At 42.3% G+C, this 10843-nt stretch overlaps 1 pseudogene; it reads right to left on the bottom strand.

Moving 5' to 3' along the window:
• Nucleotides 1–8803: 8803 nt before the first annotated feature.
• Nucleotides 8804–10708, bottom strand: LOC121307905 (annotated as a pseudogene).
• Nucleotides 10709–10843: the final 135 nt, after the last annotated feature.

The following is a 10843-nucleotide window of genomic DNA, read 5'->3' as shown; positions in this document are numbered from 1 at the left end:
TAATAATATGAGATGTTACAAAATAAATATGAAAGTGACCTTCAAGTGAAACAAACTGTTGCAGACGATTAACATTAAAATGTTGTAACTAGGATGCATAGAATGTTGTCTTATATGATATCACTAGGATGTAATAATGACATCACAATGAGGCTTACTGCAGGGTTAGGGTTTTGATGGCATGGTAACCATTTGTTTTTGTTTAAAGTAGATCTAACCCAAATTCCTATTGATGTAATTGTGTTCTATGGATTGTGACATCACCTCTATTTGCGTCCTTATATCTTTAATAATATTACATCTTTATTGAACATAGCACCTGTAGGGACTTAAAGACGAGGTCAGAAGTGGAGATTTCAATCAAGCTGTGTTTATTCGGAGAAGTACAATTCAAGCAAATTAACAGAGTAGGTCTGCCCATAGACATTAAGCACTTCAATCTATATAATACAAGGTAAAAAAAAACAATTCCAGTTGTTGGGCTAATTCCACTGTCTGCAGCCTTGCCCCCCCCCCCCCCCCCCACACACACCCCCCCCCCCACACCACACACACACACACCCACACTTCCACCAACAACACACACAGTCACATTGCTAAATAAAAGTTCCACCCCCAAATCCACCCCCCACACACACACATTGGGAAATGTGAGCTGTATTTTGTACAAATATGTATTTTTTTATGATAGCTACTGTCACTTCCGTGGGAAAACCAGTCAAAATAAATCTCTCATTGCTAAATAAAAGTATGAGGAAAGCAAATCAATTGAAGACAAGACAAAAAGCAAAAACATGGAGGTCTGAATAAAAGGTCTCTGTGATGTAACATCTCACTCTCTCTCTCTCTCGCTCTCTCTCACTCTCTCTCTCTCTCTCTCATCTGTAAGTTATTTGACAAACATAAGAGCATATTTCCTACAGACTGGAGTACTCCATTTAATATTCAGGCAGATTAGTTAGATTAATGCCAATTCTTTATGAAATTAATTATTTTTGCTGGTGAAGGAATCATATACAATCTCAGATGGATCTTTATAAAAGCTTGTCCTTGATGCTGCTTCTTTTTATATCATGGAGAAAATGCTGTTACTATCACGCATGCTGCCAGCTCTTTCTGCATGCATTGCATTTGAATCACAGACAATGTTTACTGATTTATTCATATACAGTCCTGTTACCTATTCAGGGAGGAAGAAATTGGGTTCAATCAGAACCCCCAATTATATAATAAATAAAAAATAATCAAACCATTATCTCATTAAATAAACAATAATTCAATATATGCACCTTTAAAATAAATCAATCAAAAACTCAATTTTTCAATCCCTATATTAGCACATGAAGGGCTACATCCCTATCACAAGATACAGCTGGGCACTGTAAGAAAGAAAATATGTCATTAACCTAAAATCCAGTTTCAAAACCAGAAGTTGCTTTATTATGATATAAGAAAGTTTACAAACGAGAGGAGGCCATATGCAAGAGCAGAGATGCAGCAAACAGCACGCTGGAGAGAAGACAAAGAATTCTCTGTCACAGCAGCAGAGTTTCCACACAGCTTTTATACTGTGATCAAAACAAGTCCTTTCGTACAGTCAAGTGATCAGTTCTATTCCAGGTGTTCCTATCTCCAGGCAGACTTTGCAGAAAAGGAAAACAACAAGTTTATAGACTTGTATATCTGTGCTTCAGACAGTTTCCTATCTCTCACCCCTCCATCCCCTCCACCCTGAACTCGTTCACTTCTCGAGACCTGAGTCTTCCAAGTAACTGACTCATGGGTGCTTGTCGTTCACACTCAGAGTTTAACATGCAGCATTAAACAGAAGGCAAAAGAAGCACCTAAATCTATAATTATATTGACCTTTTGGTCTGTTAATACATAAAAACTCTAAACAGCAAAACGTACACATCTGAATGTAATTGTGTGCAACATCATCACACTGCTCACCCCCATCAGACATGACTGATACTCTCTGTGTAATAGTGTCTACAAAATCAATCTTCTGATTCAGCTGTTTATTTAACCTGAACCACCAACAACATTGTACACAATTCCAAAGAAAAAAAAAAAGGTTACGATCAATAAAGCAATAAAAGCATATGTGCACCAAGGGCAAAGAATCCAACACACTGAGGGATTCCCCTACAATTTGTTCAGCTGTACCATGATACAGAGCCAATCGCTTTTGTAAATCATCATGAGCATTCCTTGGGACTTCCCCCAGGTGTATGTCCATTATTTAAGCCCTAACCACATCCAACACGTCCCGCACAAACAACTTACAGCTGACACCCTGATCAATATTGTACAACCCTATTTCTACAGCTGTCAGGATCTCTGTGATCACCTCTCCTTGCAGCATCACAGCTTGGTTAGTGCTTCAGAGTGCTCCCTGCCCTATCTCCTATATCATCAAAGAGCTTATTCTGTTTAATCTGTGGTTTGTCCGAGTACCGAGCCTGTTGTGTGGTAAACAACCTGTATTCCTGGATAATTTCTGTTAACTGTTTTTGGAGCCATAGGACCTTGTTGTGGGGAACTTCTTACAATGTTCATTAAACATAACTGTTACATTCGTAAAATTGTATTGTACATGTATCAAAGCAAAATGTGCATTATTCAAAACTATATTCTTCTCCGGGCCAAGAACTATCCTGATTTGGAAAGGCTTTGTCGAAGGGTAAGAATCGTGTTTGAGGTCATTACAAGTGCTTAACAATATCATTTTAACAGTATGGTTACAATTCTTAGCCAGCAGGTCTACCAACCAACTAATTAAGTGGGCCATTTACCCAATTTAACACATTCTCCTTTTCTGGTGCATCCAGTCTGTGTGATGTTCATAGTTGGGGGATCCCACTGGGCTGCTGTTAGAGGGAGTGTTAGTTCGTGGTGACCTATTTCCAGATTTTCAAATGGTTCTGTATCTGGATACATGCTACTTTCGGTTTTGGTAGCCCGTATCTCTTAGTCTGTGAGAGGTGGTACAGGGTCAATGCTTGTTTCTTTCCCTTAACTGCAATGCATTGTCCCATCACCTCAATCACAGTATATGGTCCCATCCATCATGGTCTAAAGGGTGAACTCTTTTGTGAAGTTTTTAATTATAACTTAATCTCCAATTTCAAATGACACTTTGTTGGAACAGGGAGCAGGGTGCAGGGAGTGGGGAACGGGGGGTGCAAGAAGCAGTAGCAGGGAGCGGAGTGCAGGGAGAAGGGAACGGGGTGCAGGAAGCAGGGTGCAAGGAGAGGGGTGCATTAGCAGGGAGTGGGGTGTAGAGAGAAGTGAGCGGGCTGTAGGGTGCAGGGAGCATGTTGCAGGGAGCGAGGTGTAGGAATCAGGGTGCAGGGAGCGGGTTGCAGGAAACCGGGATCAGGGAGCGAGGTACAGGGAGCAGGGAGCGTGGTGCAGAGAGAAGGGATCAGGGAGCAGAGTGCTGGGAGCAGGGTGTGTGGTGCAGAGAGAAGGGATCAGGGAGTAGAGTGTAGGGAGCAGGGAGTGAGGTGCAGGTAACGGGGTGCAAGGAGAAGGGTGCAGGGAGCAGAGTGCAAGGAGTGTGGTACAAGGAGCAGAGTGCAGGTAGCACGATGCAGGAAGAAGGGAGTGGGGTGCAGGGAGAAGGAAGCTGGGTGTAGGGAGAAGGGAGTGGGGTGCAGGGAGAAGGGAGCGGAGAGCAGATTGCAGGAAGCAGGGTGCAGGGTGCAGGGAGCTGGGAGTGGGGTGCAGTGAGCTGGGTGCAGGGTGCAGGGTGCAGGGTGCGGGGAGCGAAGTCCGGGGTGTAGGGAGCAGGGATCAGGGTTCAGGGAGAAGGGAGCGGGGCGCATGGACCGTGGTGCAGGGAGCGGGGTATAAGGAGCAGGGAGCGGGGTGCATGAGCAGGGAGTGGGGTGCAGAGAGAAGGAAGGGTGGTGCCGGGAGGGTGGTGCAGGGAGCAGGGTGCAGGAATAAGGGAGCGGGGAACAGTGTGCAGGGATCGCGGTGCAGTGAGCAGGGTGCAGTGTGCGGGGTACAAGGAGCAGGGTACAGGGAGCGGGGTGCAGGGAGCTGGGACTGGGTTGCAGTGAACGAGGTACAAGTAGTACAGTGCAAGGAGGAAATGCAGACATCAGGGAGAAGGGAGCGGGGTGCAGGGAGTCTTTCACTGTATATTTTACAGTGAATTTCCAGCCTTCCCTGATTTTTTCCAAGTGGAAATGCTCTTTTTACAAAATTAGTCTTCGTCTTCATCTTTTTATTTTTTTATGGCTTATTGCCACAAAGCAGTCCATATTTGATATAATGTTCTCAGGCAAGCAGAAACTTTGCTTGATAAAAATGCAGTCTAAGGGTACTCGGTTTCCAAGATTGTTTCAAATATACCCTTCAGAAGATCTTCAGAACTATATTTCCCATCATCCTCCTTCTCTTGTACCTATGATAAATGTGTCTTAAGGAATGTGTTATGTATTTATTATTTTGCTATTGCTACTGCTATTTTAAAATGGGCAAGTATATTTTTAATATATGGTTTATATATTAATATATTATATCATATCATATATACATTATATCAATTACAAATATTCATATCAAAGCACTTTACAGACGTACGCATCATCATCATCATCATCATCATAAATAAAGCACACAGCTATATTAATAATGCTGACCATTTCCAGCATAAAGAAAAAGATTTAAAATGCAGCAAACCAAAAACAAACACCTATACAGGCTACACAGGCAACATATAACTGCACTGTAAAACAGCACTGAAGAATTACAAGGTAGGCTATTTTGAACATGCGGATGCTTTACACTGAAATATTTATTGTGCTAACATATTAAAGATTTAAACTATTTAAAACATGTAGCCTACTATACTAAGACTTGTTTCATATCATTGCATAGTCTAATTGTTCTTTCTAAACATTCAGATGTTATGCCAAAAACTGTCATTGGCAAATAATGTCACTGGCAGTGTTTAGCACCGTGTCACTGACAAACAGTGTTATCTGGTGGAACGCATGGACCTCATGAGTAAATACAACAGGTTACAGTGGCTTGGTTTACATGCTGGTAAAAATGCTGTCATGATTTAAGGTGGTACATCTGGATTACACTTAGATAGTTTTGCCTTATGTATAATCCCACCCTCCAAAGACATTCTCTGTTGATTGGTCTCTCTAAATTGCCTTCCGTGTGTGTGTTTGTGTGTGTTAATGTCCTGTGATGGACTGGCGTCCTATCCAAGGTGCCGCCCCGCCTTGCACCCTCTGCCTGCTGAGAGAGGCTCCGGGTACTGCAACCCTCTAATGTTAACACTAAAAAGTTAGGATAAGTGTCAGTTAGGATTGTTCTGTAATACTCTATTTGCTATTCTAACTTAAGATAGGAAATTGAGTTAAGAAAATGTGTTCTGTAATATCAGTTCTCCTAACTGATACCTAGGATGTCCTGTCTCTAAGATAGGATTTGGCAGTTAGGATCTTTCTGTAATATGGCACCACTTTATTTTATGTTTTAAAACAGCTGAAGTTCGCAATACCTTCCCTGAAAAAACTGAGGCTAATATCAAGGGTTTGATGTGCCGAAGGTGTCAAATGCCGCCAAAAAAATCCTCAGCTGTGCAACAAAGCTGATATGCCGATCAAGATCTGAGGGTTGGTTGATAATGAGTACATTTCAAATGCATTTCAAAATTGCATCTGTTTCATAATGCATTTCTATGAAGATGTTACAATTTCATTTTAGTTACTAAGTTAAGTTACTATTCTGAAATATTACGTTACCTACCAGCAGTGATGAACTCGAGGCTTACAAGGTCTTAGTTTAATGTTCATAGGAAGAGCAGCAGTTAATCCTATGTCATGCAAATGAAAGGGATTGATTTAATATGCAAATTAATCATGTGGACAGCACTTGTGCTGATTTCACAGGAGAATGCCAGAAAAGGTGGTTTAGATGCACAGAGAACAACACTCGAGAAACTTGCATCATGAAATCTATAGTTATCATGTGATGTGTTGAAAATGAAAATGTAGATTGTGCCTTGTTTCTGTAGTTTAAATACTGTTTTACTGATCTTACCCAAATTGTTCTTCACATGTTATTGGTAGAGGTAGCATGTCATTAGCTGTGAATATAATTTAAACTAATTATCTCTCATTGTTTCATTATTTGAAATACAATTACACAATTAACTTGAGGTATATAAAATGAAGCAGTTCAACCCAGTTCAGAGTTACATGCCCTTTTTGTCTTTATTTAACTTAATTTTGATAACGGCCTTCAAATTAAGTTTTTGTGGCAACAATTTGCACTTTGCACAAATGTATATTATGAATAATATATTTCATAGCACATTTAATTTTGCAGATTTGTAATAAATGTAAAATTAGAAAAAATATCTTCTTGGTATACAGTATTTTTTCTTTTTTTTTTAAAGGCCAACATAACCTGCAGTTGCAAAAAAACAATAGTACTGCTGGGTTTTCAAAAATAAACCTAACATGGTGAACCTTTAGATGAGTTCCATTACACCAACACAGCCTTATAGAGCAGTGATACTCAACCCTGGTCCTGGATTACCCCTGCCTGCCCACTCTGCTGGTAACTTAACTGAACCCTTAGGGCCCTATTCAGCAACGTTCGCAAACCCCTAAGGCAGTCGCAAAAAGCTTTTTTAGCAGTGCACCTAAATAAGGCGCACGTGTGGGCAAACAGACTTTGCCCACCTATTAGCAAGCTACAGTGTTTTAGCGCACACTCTGCAAGTCTGCTTTCGCCGAAGGAGTGTCCTCATTTACATACAACTGGAGCAATTTAACAAACCACCAGCAGGTCACAATGTTTGTGTTTCAATAGACATGGGAAAACCAGGTCTAAACTATGCACACCTTACATGGTCGACTATAAATAGAGCTGCAAATACCAGAAAAAGCAGGTAAAGAAGCTAGAACGTACAGTATTATTTAATACAGTATAGTAATACACAGTAACCTACAGTACAGTTTGACACACACTATACAACCATGTAAAAACAGATTTTCATTGATATTTTCCCAGGACATCAGGTAGCTTGAACTTCAATACTATATGCAATAAGAACGTTTTCTACTCACTGTTTATAAGCCACTTTTCTTACGTGATTATTTCAAGAATATATTCCGTGGTAGAAAGATATAATCCTTATGCAGCTGTATTTTCTTTATGATGCTGTAGCAATTGTTTTGATTAGCACTGGGACAAATACACAGCTTCAATTAAAATGTTCTATTTTCTATTCATGCCACCGAATTGTGCTTTGATTGGCTGGGCTCATCATTCGCTAATTCCACGTGCATTTGCAGCAGTGCTAATGCTGTTGTTTATGTCTAGGCAGAAACAGCTGAGCACGTATTTGCTAAATAGGGCCCTTAATGTCTAATCAGAGCTTTTTAATCATTTTAAACAGAGGTTTCATGTAAAAATGAAGGTACATATAAAACTGTATAAGGAACTTTTTTATTTATATTTTTTAAATTATATTATTTATATAGCACCTTTCATGCTAGCAGAGTTCACGCTCAAAGCGTTTTACAGAGAAAATGTATTTAAAATACAGAAAGAATTTAATACAGCTAAGACAAAACACATAGCCCTACAGCCTGGACTTCGCCGGTTCGAGTCTGGGCTATTCCACAGCCGACCGTGGACGGGAGTTCACAGGAGGTGCTCAATTGGCTGAGCATCGCCGGGAGGGAGTCTAGGTCAGCCAGGGTGTCCTCGGCTCACCGCGCACCGGTGACCCCTGCAGTCTGGCCCGGCTCCTGCGGGCTTGCCTGTTAGCTGCCTGGGAGCTGTGTTGTCCTCCGACGCTGTAGCTCCTGGGTGGCTGCATGGTGAACCTGCAGTGTGTAATGAAGTGGGTGGCTGACGGCACACATTTTGGAGGACGGCGCGTGCTCGTCTTCGCGGCTCCCCAGTCAGCGTAGGAGAGGTAGGGGTGAGCTGAGCCTAAATAATAACTGGCCATTTCAAATTGGGAGAAAATAAAAAAATAATTGGCAACGACTAAATTTAAAAAAAACAAAAAACATTCCATTTTAAAAATGCTATGTTAGAAAAATGGATCTTAATTGCCATTGAAGATGCATCTCTGACAGAGGATGGCAATGAGTTCCACAATCTGGGTGCACTATCACAAACAGCAGCCTCCCCCTCCCTCCTGCGCGTTACCCTCAGAACACAAAGCAAGCCCCTGTCAGCTGACCAGCAGGGCAGGCAGAGTAGACCAGAACCAGGGTAAAGAACGATAAAGTAATGGTTTACATCTCCCTCATAACCTTACATCTGAAAACACATTTGTTTTAATAACTTACCTATTTAGGCACTGAGGTATTAAACACAAAGTGTACAGGGACACAAGTTGTGTCCTAAATGATGTAAAATCGGACAACTGTTGCCAATTATTGGTCTGATTAAATAATTTAGGGCACGGGTGGATCACAACCAGGTGGGGCACCATGGCTCTCCAGGGACACGGGTTCCCACCCTTATCGCAGACGTAGTCAAGTTTCTCTGCTTGTGTCTAACCACAGTTTCAGCTGAAGAGTGACTGATAACTTTGAATTCAGAACAGAAAATAGGAGACACTTTTTTACACAGAGAATTGTGAGGGTCTGGAATCAACTCCCCAGTAATGTTGTTGAAGCTGACACCCTGGGATCCTTCAAGAAGCTGCTTGATGAGATTTTGGGATCAATAAGCTACTAACAACCAAACGAGCAAGATGGGCCGAATGGCCTCCTCTCGTTTGTAAACTTTCTTATGATTTGATATCAATTATGCATGTTTTTGTACTATTACCATTTTCTTTTAGTTTTTACATATGATAATTCTCTAATAGGGCAGGACATCTCCTCCAAGCAGAAACATACTGTACTGACTATTGAACAAAAGCAGCTCAAGGATGAGCAAGACGCCACTTGTTCCACTCCTCAGTGTTACTCCCCGGTCCTACTTCAGAGCCTTGCCTTGGAGGAGATGCTCTTCCCATCAAGCTGCTTGATGAAACTCCTGAATTCGGCCCCACAGGTCCACCTGCGCCTCTCCTTCTCTGCGGGGCTCTCCTCCCCAGACTACAGACGTCCCCACCTGTAAATGCATGGAGGAAGGGCAGTGTGGGAAGTAAGGATGCTCCATGTAGTGCCCTGCTCCAGGTACACCAGCATCTCAAAGTTCTCCTTCCAGTGTTTCCTGAGCCTCTTGACCGCCTCGTCTGTGAAGAACGGGTTGTTCCAGTTCTGGTCGTCCTCCGAGACAGTGAAGAGGAGCGGGCAGGACACGTGCTCCACCTGGATCAGGCTGCACCGGTTCTCCCCTCACTGGGGTTACTCATGGTATCCCTGATGTTTTTAACCCCAGATTTCGTCAAGGTCTTCCTGCTTATTTTAAACAACAAGGAAGGGATGACCATGTCCTGGTAACTCAAAGAAAATAGCGTGCTGGCATTGCAGCTGTTGATGCATACGGTGGCTGAGATGCCAGGCAGGAAGGAAGCCAAGGACAGATCCCCAGTTTGAGAGATTCCTAGAACACCTATCCCAGGCAGGACCTTTCACCTGGAATAGAACACAGAGTATTAATCACACTGCAAAGAATGTCACCCTGGACACATTCCACAATATTAGCCTGAATCTGACACTCTGCTATTAGTTGATTTGGGAATTTATTTGAAATATTCAATTTGAATGGTGTTGCAATCAGATATGGGGCCAAATGCATTTTTATTTAAATGCAAAATGTATTTGAAAATTTGAATATGCTTAATGCAAATACGATACATATACTACTAAACTAATTACAAATGCAAATATGTAACAAAAATGTACTTTTCCCCATATAACATAATGTTAATTGACTGATTATTAGTTTTATTATCATTAATTTGTCAGAGGCCTTTATCCAAGGTGGCATACATACTAGGAGTACAGTTTATAACAAAAACAATGTAAAAATGTCAATGAAAAAAAAACAAGTTAGAAAAAACGCAACAGCCGTTTAAAGTGGTGAAATCAAACACAAAATCTCAATTGGAGAAGCAACTGGGGCAACCTTGTCAAGACGAGACGCCCCTGGTTTGCTCTCATTGCTCTCTCCATTCCATATTAACCAACCAGTGGTGTTGGAAACTTTCAGACCTCCTCCGCACGAGTCAGAGGAGGACCGCAGTTTGGGCTCTGCGCTGTTATCTGGATAGGACGGCTTCCTGGAGACAGTCCAACCAGCTGTTTGTCTGCTATGGGTCCCGCTCTAGAGGTCAGGCCCTATCGAAGCAACGTCTAGCGCACTGGGTGACAGATGCGATACGCTTGGCGTATGAACAGACTCCCCGTTACTGGGGGACATTACGACCCATTCTACCTATTTAGAAATTGATGATTTAAAGGGCTGCCTACCCCCCTCTATCCCTGAGCCTCACCTGTGGGTGTGTGAGGAGGAAGCTCCCTGCCTCCTCGAAGTACTCCAGCTCCAGCTTCTTCATGTCCCGGGGCAGGTCTAGATAGCTGTAGTAAGGACTGCAAACCCCCGGCTAGCGGGCAGGCTGGCTCTGTACTCGAAAAGGCCGCCTCCCCTCCCGTACATGTCCAGCACTGGGGAAAAGGCCGGCGCTTGTAGAGGGGACAGGAACATAAGAACATAAGAACATAAGAAAGTTTACAAACGAGAGGAAGCCATTCAGCCCATCTTGCTCGTTTGGTTGTTAGTAGCTTATTGATCCCAGAATAACATCAAGCAGCTTCTTGAAGGATCCCAGGGTGTCAGCTTCAACAACATTACTGGGGAGTTGATTCCAGACCCTCACAATTCTCTG

The sequence above is a fragment of the Polyodon spathula genome, chromosome 60 (genome assembly GCF_017654505.1).
Source record: "Polyodon spathula isolate WHYD16114869_AA chromosome 60, ASM1765450v1, whole genome shotgun sequence".
Taxonomy (NCBI): Eukaryota; Metazoa; Chordata; class Actinopteri; order Acipenseriformes; family Polyodontidae; genus Polyodon; species Polyodon spathula.
Note: the sequence above shows the minus strand (reverse complement) of the source record. Positions and strands in the feature narration are given on the sequence as shown.